Source organism: Ahaetulla prasina, chromosome 2 (genome assembly GCF_028640845.1).
Source record: "Ahaetulla prasina isolate Xishuangbanna chromosome 2, ASM2864084v1, whole genome shotgun sequence".
Lineage (NCBI taxonomy): Eukaryota > Metazoa > Chordata > Lepidosauria > Squamata > Colubridae > Ahaetulla > Ahaetulla prasina.
Genome location: NC_080540.1, coordinates 142,435,689 through 142,449,495, shown reverse-complemented (window position 1 = coordinate 142,449,495; position 13,807 = coordinate 142,435,689).

The following is a 13,807-nucleotide window of genomic DNA, read 5'->3' as shown; positions in this document are numbered from 1 at the left end:
AGGAAGGATGAAGAAAGTAGAAGAAAGTAGAGAAGGGAGGAGGAAAGGTTTGTTAAGGAAGGAAGTGGTAGCTGGGCAGGTCTGAATAAGTAACAAATGAAAGTTAATGACTAATGTTGAATAAGAGACTGTATATTGAATAGGTTGTTGGAAAATGGAAATAAAACTTTTTTACTAAAAAAAAAAAAAAAGAAGAAGCTTCTTGGATGAAAAGCAAAACGTATTTCAGGAAAAACAAAGAAAGCTTTTTGAAAAAGTACCTTTGGGACAACTGGGTGGGAATTGCTAGCTTACCAATCTCTGCATCAACTCTTTCTGCTTTTCTTCTCCAGCAAACACACAATCAGACTCATTTGCCACATTGATTTTGGAGTATTGCAGGCACTGGTGATATTGGCAGAGACAGGGCTGTAGTATTGCCCAAATGCCAAGGAAGAAAGGGGAGGGAGAACAGGAAGGAAAAATCCTCTCTATGCTGCAGCAGCAAATTGGTTCAGAGAAAAAGCACTGAGTAGGAATAGTAGCATGCATGCCAAGTTCTAATTCACTATGAAATTTGGAAACATCATTGTTTTCCTGTTTTGGCAACTTCCAAATTCAGAGGCTTTAAGTCCCAGAATTCCTAATCAGCACCGCCCCTGCTGAAAATTTTGGGAGTTGATGTCCCCTCTTCTGGAAATTACCAAAGTAGGGAAATCCTGGTCTGGATTAAAATAAAATAAGTGTTAAGTGGGGAGGTTAAAAAAATAAAACTGCTCAGTTGTTGATTTACATGCATTCATGTACATGCATCCTGAAAATGCAAAGTCATACAACTCCAATGAAATCTCAGGGTGCTTCACTATGGACTTGCAATTTTTTTTTTTTATTAAAAAGTTTTACCACAATTTTAACAAATAATTACCCTCCTCCTCCCTCCACCCCCCCAAATACAGAGTATAGCATTTACCAATCATAAGCTAAAATACGCTAATTAATCATAAACTCCCATCCCTCCCCTAGAACCATAACTCCCTTATTTCATATAAAAGAAGAAAAAAAAAGAAAAAAACTTTATACAAATACAATTATTACTTTCTGATCATTCATATGCTATTCAATACTTTTTAGTCTGATATTTGTTTTGAATATACTCTATCCATCTTTTCCATTCCACTATATATCTTTCTTGTGAATAGTCTTTCAGGTACGCTGAAATTTTTGCCATTTCTGCTAAGTTCGTTACTTTTAGTGTCCACTCTTCAATAGTAGGCAGATGTTCCTTCTTCCAGTATTGTGCCACCAGTAGTCTGGCTGCTGATATTAAGTTTAAAATTAATTTAGTCTCTATTGATGTACAGTCCGTAGTTATACCCAATAAAAACAATTGTGGGGTAAATTTTATCTTCTTCTTCAAAATATTTTGCATAATCGACCAAATTTAAATCCAAAATGCTTTGATTTTTTACAAGTACACCATATATGATAATAAGTAGCATCATCATAGACTTGTAATTATTGTTAGCAATATTCCTAAATTTATTTATATTAGCAGAAGCTCTAAAATGTCTTACAAAGCGTATCTGGGAACATGACAGACAGTAACAGAACTGGAAGGCCCCTTAGAGGTCTTCTAATCCAACTGCTGCTCAACCAGGAGACCCTACACCATTTCAGACAAATGCCTGTCCAATCTTTTCTTAAAAACATCCAGCAATGGAGCATCCATAACTTATGGTAGGTATTCCAGTGACTGATTGTTCCAACTGTCACAGATTTTCTCCTTATTTCTGAGTAGCTTCTTTTCTTGGTTAGCTTTCATTCATTGCTTCTTGTTCTATCTTCAAGTGCTTTGGTGCATAGGTTGACCTCCTCTTCTTTGTGATAGTCCCTTAGTTATTGGAACACTGCCATCACATTATCCTTCTTTACATTAGAGTAGACATACCCATTTCTTGCAACCATTCTTCATATGTTTTAAACTTCAGTCCCCTAGTCACCTTTATTGCTCTTCTCTGCAATCTTTCTAGAGTTTCAACATCTTTTTTATATCGTGGCCAAATTTTTATATCAGTGCCAAATCTTTATCCTGTCCATCTTGGCAAATGTCCAACCAATTTCAATTACTGTTTGTATGTTTTCTGGCTGAAATTGTCATCTGACAGACGTGCAAAGTGCATATCACTCACTGATGAAAAAAAGGTATACCTCAGTGACTAGTTCACTTGAAAAACACTTTTGTTAGTGGTATGATGATGGTTGGGAATGGGGAAGTTTCCAAAATTTTTCCCGAAGAAGAATGGTAATTTAGGCATCATTCCCCAAACAGCAGAAGAACGATTATCCATCTCCCGAAAACAACATATTTTTCCCTATGATCATGTATGTATAAATATAATTTTTACAAAGGATGAGTGGAAATGCAATATATCTTATCATAATAGAAAAACTGTAATCAAGTGGCCTGTATGGCTGCTGAATTTTCTGTTCTAGTGCTAATAATAGCCAAGTTTGTGGGCTGAGATCTTGGAGTGGAATGGAATGAAAGAATAGAATAGAATAGAATGGAATGGAATGGAATGGAATAGAATAGAATAGAATAGAATAGAATAGAATAGAATAGAATAGAATAGAATAGAATAGAATAGAATAGAATAGATGGAAGTGACTTTGGTGGTCTTCTAATACAACCCCCTGCTTAAGCAGGAAACTCTGAACCATTTCAGACAAATGGTTGTCTGATATCTTCTTAAAAACCTCCAGCGTTGGAGCACCCACAACTTCAAGTCCTTCCACTGATTAATTGTTCTCTCAGGAAATTTCTAAGTTGGTCTTCTCCTTGATTAGTTTCCATCCATAACTTTTAGACTTTTTTTCTAGAAATTTCATGAAACAACTGTTCAGACAGAGGATAGATTCAAACAGAAGACACTTTGTAGAAATCTTCTCAAATAGATGCCTTCTTCTTTTGCCCAATAGATTTTCTACCAATAATATGCAAGATAGAAAAACACAGAAAAAAACCGGGGAAAAAAACCACTATGGGTTTCAATTGAATTCAATTCAACCTTTATTGTCAAAGCACAACATGTATACAATGAGATTGGCTGAGCCTCCCTTCGTGTACCTTCCCCCCCCAACAGAAATGCATATCAATATCAAGGCATGTATCACTTCCTAAATGTCATCAACAGCCTCCAACTTTGTTATTATTACAATAATTATTTAATATACATAATACTGTTATTGCAAAGTCAAGGCAATTCCCATAGAAAAAATATATATGTAGCTCAGGGTTGAACTATGGAATCCTTAGTGGTCTCTGAGCTTGATTGCTTGTTTGCAGATGTTTCGTTACTCAACTAGGTAACGTCATCAGTGATGATCAATAACATCCCTGAAAACATTACTTAGTTGGGTAATGAAAGGTCTGGAAGCAATCAAGTTCAGAGACCATCAAGAACTCCTAAACTATCATGTGAGAAATATCAAAACCTCACAAGAGTTTGTGTGAAAATGATTCGTACATCAGGTTTTCATAAGATTTTAGATTTTTGAAGCTCAAAATATGTGGCAGTCTTGTAAGATTCCAGCTGATTTCAGGAGGAAAGGACAGCTTTGACCTAAAATGATTGCTGGCTTTTGCTTAACGAGATCATTGGAGGGGAAAAAGGACACTCCTTTGACATTCGTTTCTTGGAACGATTTTGATGCCAGGAAAAAAACAGCAACCCAATAGATATTCTCAAAATTTTGAAGATGGATTTGAGGATCCTTAGCTTTCCTGCCTTATTTTTTCTAGAGGAAGTATAAATTAAAATTAAGGCCAGTGGATGCAAGGAGGCCTGCCTAAAAAAAAATAAAAAATTGCAAACTTGGTAGTACAATGCCTTTGGAGGCCAAGCTGTGCTTTGCATGCAAACCCCGTGAATCTGATTTGCATCACAGAGGATAACACTTTCTGAGAGCCGCGAATAAGCAAATCAGCCGCCTTTTAAGGAGCCAGTCCATTTCATACATCTCCACAGAGATGCCCACCTTTTATTTATTTGCAGGGCCCAGGGCTTCCATGGGGTTGCGGGACTGTTTTCTTCACACAATCGAAACATTGCCCCCCTCAGACAGAGACAAAGCACCCACCTCATTTGCTTGGTTGCTGAATTCAGCTGCTTGCCACTCTATAGAATGCCTGTCTCTGTCAGCCAACTCCTGAATGCTGCCTTCACAGGGACCCACGTCCAGATATTGTTATTGTCACGCAAGGCATTGGATGCATTTGTTCCTCAGTCTTTTTGCTGAGCGGAAGTCTGGTTTATAGGCTTGGCAATCCAGGGTCTGGTTCCATTACGAGGCCACACAAAAGCACATCTCCTCTCTTTTCACAGCTTTTGGGGAAAATGAATGCTCCCATCTCTCTCTCTCTCTCTCCCTCCCCCCCAATCTTTTCTTTTTGGGTTTCTTTCATTTCATTGGTTGGGATTTTGATGGCCAGATCAGAAAGTTAGCCATTATTCCCCCTCTGTGATAGATCACATTTTAACACGTCCAAAGGTGTTTGTCAAAAGGTAACTGGATTTAAAAAAAAAAAAAAAATCCCTGAAAACATTTCTCTTCTCATCCAAGAACTTTCTTCAGTTCTCACGCTTCTTGGATGAGAAGCAAAATGTTGCCAAGAGGATAAAAAAAACCTTTAAAAAGTCCAGGTGTCTTTTGAAAAGCACCTTCGGCACAACAATGACTTGGATGATGGAGAATCCCCATAGACATATTTTTACATGTTTTTGGAAGATTCCAGAATCTACAAATGGATCATCTCAGGAGTTTATTATAACAGTTGTTGCATTTAAGCTGAATGCGGAAGAGGCGTGGAGGAAGATATACATGTCAGGGTAAATTTCTAGAAGCAGCTTTGATATTGCCATAATGCTGACAAAAAATTTATGAGGCACAAAATAAAAAATTCTGTGATTCAGTTCTATATTCTCCTAGGCCAGTGATGTCTAACCTTTTTGTCATCACATGCCAGGGGGGCAGTGGAGGGGTCGTACGTACGCATTCCCACACCCATAATTGTATGCACCCCGCTCCCGTGCATGCACACGAACCCCCCGCTCCCCCCTGCTCCTAGTACGTGATGGCCTGGTAGGCTCGTTTTTCTCTCTCACCTGGTTCCAGAGCCTCTCTATGAGTCTGGGGAAGGTGACAATAGCCTTCCCCATCCCTTGGAGGCAAAATAAATGGCCCGTTTTCCAACTTCCGGTTGGACAGGAAGTGCCATTTTTTGCTGTCCCCAGCCTCCAGCGTCTCCTAGAGAGGCTCTGGAGGCTGGGGACAGCAAAAAACATCACCTCCTGTCCAACTGGAAATTGGAAAACGGGCCGTTTTTAGCCTTTGGAGGGCCTGGGCGGGGTGAGGAAGGCCTTTTTGCCCTCCCCAGACTCATAGAGAGGCTCTGGAGCCAGGTGAGAGAGAAAAATGGGCCTTCCCAACCATCCCCTCAAGCCCTCTGGAGGCAGGAAACAGCCTGTTTCCCTACTTCTGGTGGCCCCAAAAGGCCCAAAAATCAGCTGGTGCACCAGAGCTGAGCTTGTGTGCCCACTGATATGGCTACACGTGCCACCTGTGGCATGTGCACCATAGGTTTGCCATCACGGTCCTAGGCAGTTCAGCTTTGTAGCAAAAGTCATTCACCATTTCAACCCCATGGGGGGGGGGAGGGGAACACACCACCTTCTAAAAATTCCTAAGATCTGGGTAAGGAAGACTTAAGGAGAAGGAAAAAAAAAGCAGAACACTTGGATTTGTCTTCTCTCAAATGCCATCGGGATGTATCAGGCCTAGCTTAGCTTAATTTATTTAGTAATGTCCATTACTAAAAAGCAACAGCAATATAAACAATGCAACCCCTTTGCCTTATCAAGCTATGAACTGGAATATTTATTCAGTCATACTGAGTAAAAGCATGCCAGACCAAGCCCAGAGTTAAGACAATAAGGTCCAATTGACTCCAAATTGACCCATAACCTTTATTTGCTTATACCTAGTAACCAAACTAAAGCTATGACTTTCTAAGCTACTAGATTTATACTGAGAGATTCTAGGGTGAGGCTACTTTCAAACCAGTGGTGAAATCCAATTTTTTACTACCAGTTCTGTCGGCGTGACTTGGTGGGTGTGGCTTGGTGGGCGTGGCAGGGAAAAGATACTGCAAAATCTCCATTCCCTCCCCACTCCAGGTGAAGGATATTGCAAAATACCCATTCCCACCCCACTTCAGGGGAAGGATACTGCAAAATCTCCATTCCCACCCCACTCTGGGGCCAGCCAGAGGTTTGCCGGTTCTATTTGGCGGTTCTCCAAACTACTCAAAATTTCCACTACTGATTCTCCAGAACCTGTCAGAACCTGCTGAATAGCACCCCTGCCCCAAACTCTTCCCTGTTCGACTACCTAGCTTGGAACTGCACAGTCCCTTGATATGGTTCTCTGGAAAGGCTCTGAGTTGGTAAAATCCTCCCCCTCCCTCCTGTGCGAATGCACAGTCCATCACAAAACTTCACCCTTTGTATCCTAGTAACACAAGCTCTAAAACTGAAGTTGGCAGCTTTGAAAGTAACACCATGAATCTAAAGAACTAAAAAAAGAGGCATAACATCTGTCTAATGTTCCAGGAAACATTTCCTTACCACCAAATTTTAAAACCAGCGATGACTTGGCTTGTAAAGCTGGCAGTACAATAGGAAATGACCCAGAGTTTCAGCTGCTCTGGTATGACAGGATGAAAGAACAAGGAGGGTGCAGGACTAAGTTAGTCTAAGAGCAAAAGTTAGGACAACCTAACCTTTTTGCTAAAGCCTCATAAACAGGAACATGGGTTTGGTCGATATACTTTCCTTACAATTCAAGAAAAGATAGGAGGAAAAAAAATGAACGCACCAAGAGGGCCAGACCAAAGTCACATTCTAGTAGAAATTTTATTGGGTGAAAAAAGCAATTTGTCCATTTGATGTACAAGAAATAAATATTGGGTATTGCATGGCAATGTACTTTTTTTAACGTTAAGTTTTTTGCCCTCTTATTATTTGTTTCATGTGAAACGAATAACGTTAAATTATTTGAATGCATGCAACATTCATATGAATAGAATAGAATAGAATATTTTGGCCAAGTGTGATTGGACCCACAAGGAATTTGTCTTGGTGCATATGCTCTCAGTGTACATAAAAGAAAAGATAACATTCATCAAGGTACAACACTTACAACACTTAATGATAGTACAAATTTAACACTTAATGACGACATTATTTAACTATAGGTCATCTTGGGAATTGGTTGAGGATTAAAATAAAAACTTTGCCCGCCAGCTTAGGATCAGGGTGGAGGGTGCTGTTTTGTTTTTCTTCAGGAATTATATCTCAGGTCTTGATCTGCCTGCGATATTTGCCAGCTGAAAATGAGAGCTGTGTAGGCTGGCAAAAAGTAGGATTCTGTAGGCGATAGCCTGTGTGGACAAAGAGAAAGAACTGACTTGGGAAGGGTTTCAACACTGGTGTGAAGTAGCCTTAGTTTAGTTGGTGGATTTGGCACATGCACACAGTTCTTTGCTTTCTTTGTAACACAGAATCTCTGAAAGCTGCTATATAGCAAGTGAGGAAATGGCTACGTATCTCATCTAACCATCAGCGTCTGCAAAACAAATATTGTTTTGTGGCCTCTCTTTTCTGCTTTCATTCTGATTACATTTATTATTGAATTACAATGTTTGAACTGTAAATGTATTCCAACCTTGTGAATTCCCAAGATTAGGCTGCCACTGCTTAAAGCACCAAGAGCATTAGCCTTTGGCTCATCACCATGAATAATTTAAGGGTCTGTCGACATGACTTCTGGAGAATGATAAGCCGGTTCTTTCTCCCTGCAGGACTAGGCACTCCCAACACATGGAAAATATTAGGTGAGTCCTGCAATGTTGTTAAATAAAATACACCCAAAGAAAATACAATTATTGCTCAAGTGAAAACATACCACAAGGGATTATTAAAATAGCAAGATGTTTTATATTTTAAGGATGTCCCAGGTTCATTTTGCCTACTGCAAGACTGACAAAAAGACACTTCTAAGCTAATACCCAAAACCTCTTTAGTCAGTTCAATAGAATTTTCAGAAGGAATCTTGTCACTACGTGGCTTATATGCCACCTTCAAGCAGGATAGCATTGTGCTAAATGACCCGAGACTTGTATATAAATCAGTGTAACTTGCATTATTCTACTTCTCCATAGATTGGGAAATCCTTTTGATACAAGCACTGCATTCTTTCTTTTTTTGCTATGAGCTGCATTTTTGTGAAGGCCAAATTATCTGCTCCATCTTTCATATAAAAACTAAGGAGAAAGAACCACTGGAGATCAAGGCTCTGAAACATAGATAGATAGATAGATAGATAGATAGATAGATAGATAGATAGATAGATAGATAGATAGATAGATAGATAGATAGATAGATAGATAGATAGGCAGGCAGGCAGGCAGGCAGGCAGGCAGGCAGGCAGGCAGGCAGGCAGGCAGGCAGGCAGGCAGGCAGGCAGACAATAGTGAGACTATGAGAGAGAGATTCAAAGAAAAGGAGAAGGGAAAGAGGGAGGAGGAGGGAGAAAGAGAAGCAGAAGGGTAAAGGGAAGGGGAAGGAAGAAAGGAGAAGGAGAAGGAGGAAGGGAAAGAAGATTATTATTATTTTTTAATTTTGTTAAAACATAATTTAATATTCCTGGATAGGGCTTGTGCACTACCATGTATATTTATGCTTTGTCTAAGGGAAAAGGAAGAAAGAAGAAGAAGGAGGAAGGGAAAGAGGAGGAGAAAGAGAAGTGGATAGCAAAGGATGTAGGCAGTAGACAAAGAAGGAGGAAGGGGCGGAGGAGGAGGAGGAGGAGGAGGAGGAGGAGGAGGAGGAGGAGGAGGAGAAGAAGAAGAAGAAGAAGAAGAAGAAGAAGAAGAAGAAGAAGAAGAAGAAGAAGAAGAAGAATAAGAAGAAGAAGAAGATTATTTTTTAATTTTGTTAAAACATAATTTAATGTTCCTGGGTAGGACTTGTGCCCTACCATATATATTTATGCTTTGTCCAAGGCAAAAAAAAAAAGAATGCTGGATCCTCAATTAGAAGTGTATGATATCAAAAGTCTCTCTCTTGACCATTCCGGAACACTTCCAAAGCTATTGTTTTTCCATGTTTAGAACTCCTTGGTCAAAAAAAAATATCCAACAGAAGATATATGATATTTTAGTCAGCTTTGCAGCATGCATCCAACCTGACTTGCAGCCCATGCCAGCACTAGTTCTATTGGAGATGAATTCCTTCCTGTAGCTTCCTTTCTAAGGAGGAAAATTGCTTTTAAAAAAATCAGAAGAAAATCTAACTAACCAAAAAGGTCACTGTGAAAAAGGTAAAACTCAAATATCTTCTCTTCTCATTTCTGTGAGGAGCTCCAATTATTGAGCCCTTGAAAAGATGGTTACAATTGTCCTCTATACCAGGGATCTCCAACCTTGCCAATGATAAGACTTGTGGACTTCAACTCCCAGAGTTCCTCAGCCAGCTTTGCCATTGAAGTCCACAAGTCTTAACATTGCCAAGGTTGGAGACCCTTGCTCTATACTCTAGAATACTAAACATCAGGCATTCCATTGCTTAGCAGTTTCCATACTACATTTATTATGGAGGCGGATAAAGTAAGCATAATAGTTACTTTTTTCTGTTTTTATTCCTGAAAATTGAAATGGTCATAGAAGCTAATGAAACCATATAAGCTATGTGTAGTTGGTTGAAGGAGAGACTGATACATCCTTATGGGATTGTAAAGAAAGGATAAGAGATGCTTCACAGTATTAAAGAAAATGGATGATGACAAGTAGAGGACCTTCTTTGTTATTCCATGCACTTATGGCATTCCATCCCCAGGGAGGCTCAACTTTTCCCCTTCCTGGCTTTTACTATTTAATGAGTTTTACCATCTGATTTTATCCTTGCTTTTATTCTCGCTATTTCTTAGTGTGTATATATATATATATGGAAATTGGGGGGCTTTATTGTATTTTTAAAAATGCTTTGGATGTTTTTATTGTAAATTAGCCCAGGAATTACCAAGATGAAGGTTAATATAAGAATGAAGGATAACGGGAATTCAAGTTATTGAGCAGCTTAGAGTTATAATTCACCAAACTCACATAAAAGAGATACTCAATGTTGTTCTCCAAGAACTGAAGTCAAAATGTTCTTGGATATATGGTCCAGATGACAAATTTGCTCCCTCCACAAGAAGCAAGGGTGATGGTTTTCCTTGCACACTTACTTATGGAAGTACCCTGTTCTCCCCAAAATAACCCCAATTGGGCTCTGAGCGCATGGCAATAAGGCCAAGAGCTTATTTCAGGGTTCAAAAAAATATAAGACAGGGTCTTATTTTCCGGGAAACACAGTATATTATCTCCAGGATTGATCGAATAATTTGCATGCAAGAAGACAACTGGTTGGTAGACTGTGTGAGGGACATGGTTCATTGGTTCGCCCTCCCCACCTTTTTTATTAATTCTGGTATGTAAACTTTAAAAACCCGCCAATAAAATATAAAGAATCCAATGGCTAAATGTCATTAAAGACCCATGTTTATGCAGGTTTTGCTTTTGCTATTTAAGAGTCTGGGCGAACCACACATGAGTCGCAAGTTTATATAGGCATGTGGAGCGCACATGGATTTCATTGCATGACAATCTGTGCAGTGAATAGCCAATTGTGCAATATCCTTTTGCCAGGCCATCTCACAGGGAAAGCTATTTTATTCTTGCTTGGGTACCACCACGCAGTTCCCAGGATATTTGATGTATGGGGTGCTGAGGCTGCGGTCCCATTTGGTCTACTGCTATTCAGGAAGTTTCTGGAGCCAAACACAACCTATTCCCGTAGCTATTTTTTTTAAAAACCACCATGCTTGGTCCAATTCTCCTTGCTCCAAAACCAGTCTTTTCAGTTCAATTGGTCCTCCCACAGAATTTGGGCAGACTGACCAATGCAAATACGTTTGGAACACAGAGACTCACAATTCCTCTTTTTGCTGTTTTGTTGTGAGCATTCGACAAAGTGAGTGGCGAAGAATTGATGCTTTTGAATTGTGGCGTTGGAGAAAAGTCTTGAGCTTCCCTTGGACTGCAAGGAGGTCCAATCAGTCGATCTGGAGGAAATCAACCCAGTTCTTTGGCAGGACAAATGCTACAGCTGAAGCTCAAATACTTTGGCCACCAAATGAGAAGAGAGGACCGATTGGAAAAGACATTGATGCTGGGAAGGATTGAAGGCAAAAGGAAAAGTGGAAAGCAGACGATTAGATGGTTAGATGGTGTCAGCAACACAATGAACATGAATTTGGGCAAACTCTGGCAAACGGTGAGGACAAGGGGACTTGCTGTGTTCCCCAAGTTAGCAAAAAGTCAGACATGACTTAATAACTGAACAACAACATCAATGTGTGTGGATGTGAATGAGTAGATTGGCATTCAGTTTTTCCCCCAACATCTCATACCTTGCTATGTTCAAAACTATTTTGTACCTTCCCGTGCCAAAACTAATTTCTGAACAAATTAGGAACGTTGGCTCTTTATGAAGATAAAAAGTCCTTTGAACTGATCTCAGCTGGCCCATGGGCTCAGGCATAAACTAGGTCAAGGTCAGCCAAAGTGGGTAATTCACTGTTTTCATAATTATCATTGTTTTAATAATTCATAAGTTTTCTCCATTCATCATTTCCACACCTTGTATAAGCTGTTCTTTTCCATGATAAGACAAGTCACTAAATATTTTTTTTTCCTACCTTGTTTAAGAAATGTGCAGGTTTTCCCAAATTCTTATTTTTTAAAGAATGGAATGGAATGAAATATTCATTTACCTGCAGCAACCAATGCAGTTGGAACATGATAAAAGCATTCCAACCGAGTGTCACAAGCACGACTAAATAAATGTTCAGGAATTTTAAATCAGACACATGGATAGCATTTTTTTTTGCCCCACATGGACAAATGTATCAGTTTTATGTTCTCCCTTTCCCTCCCTCCCTCTCCCCAGACACATATCTATATCTATATCCAGGGGTGGGTTCTAATTTTTTTTACTATTGGTTCTGTGGGTGTGGCTTATTTTGTGGGTGTGGCTTGATGGTCATGTGACCGGGTGAGCGTGAACAACTCAATGTCACTCATGTCAAGGGGTGCCTTGCCTGGCCCCTCCCCTCCCAGCCATTCCTTGTCATACCCAGCCTCAACGTATCTATAGTTCTGTAAAAATGTTGTTCACCTTTTTTCACCTTTATTATCTACATACTATAGATGCACTTTCATGGACCACTGAAAGGAGGAAATGGCTCACATGCTTTGCCCAAGAGTGTGATAGGCAACAGGCCTTTAAGGGGCTGCCAGAAAGAAGGGGGGAGGACAATGTATTTTCCAAAGCCCCAGAAAGCAAAACAAGAAGCAATGGATCGAAACTGACCAAAAAAAAAGAGAGAAGCAACCTAAAACTAAGAAGAAACTTCCTGAGAGTGTGAACCAATATAAGTGCAGAAATATTTCAGTCATAATTTCACATATAAAATAGCAATTCATGTAATACAACCTGCGTATCTATATCTATATCTATATCTGTATCTGTATCTGTATCTCTATCTATCTATCTATCTATCATCTATCTATCTATCTATCTATCTATCTATCTATCTATCTATCTATCTATCTATCTATCTATCTCTATCTATCTATCTATCTATCTATCTATCTATCTATCTATCTATCTATCTATCTATCTATCTATCGGGGGAGAGAGAGAGGGGGAGGGAGGGAGAGAGAGAGAATTTATTTTTAATCCAATTTGTGCAGGAACTTATACATTTTCTAAAATAAAATAAAAATAAAAGCTGCATAAAATTCTCCACTGTACCGGAACATTATCCCCATAACCAGGACTGTCACATTTACTTTACACCCAGAATTCCTCAGGCAGATTTCACAGCAAATCAAACATTAAGGGGTGAGGGAAACACCCTCTTTGCAACTGTTCCAGTTTCAACAACCATAGAAATAGTGAACTGCTCAGGAAAGCAACATTTTTCTAGAAAGACAATGACATGAGCAAATAATTATGGGCATTATGAGAAGTAATAAGAGACGAGCTTCTTCGGCCAATGTAAATGCCATAGGCACCATGAAGTGTGGAATTTTTTTAATGATGTTGGGACTCTGGGAATGCAGGAGATTAAAAATATTAAAGACGTATATGTAATATAAATGGTTGCAGAGACCTGATATGTTTTTTAGGAAAAGGGAATTGTATTAAGTGTAGGAACAAATGTTTTAATATGAAATACATGTATTACTGCAACTGACAGCTGAGGGAAACGGGAACAGATGGATTTGGGAAGCTTCAAAGTTTTTATAACCCATTCTTGATGGAAAGCATCAACTTTTATTTTATTAACTCTTTTCTGCCTTTGGGAAGGTGAGGGCCCTTTATGGTTTCTGCCTTCTGCCTTCTTCCTTTCTCCTTGACCTTATGAAATTGGCCTCAGGTTATTGCATCTCCTGAATTTTATGTAGCAGCTGGCTGCGATTAGAAGGATTGGAATGGATAAGTGCTTGATTAACTTTCAGCTGTTCTTGGTTTACCCACATTTGTACAGGAGAATTAATTTTTTAGTTCAGTGGAATGTTGGACATTAATGCATTCCAGACATTTTTGGGCCCACCCAAACAATAGATTCAGAGGAATTTTTTTGTTGTAGACCAAACTTT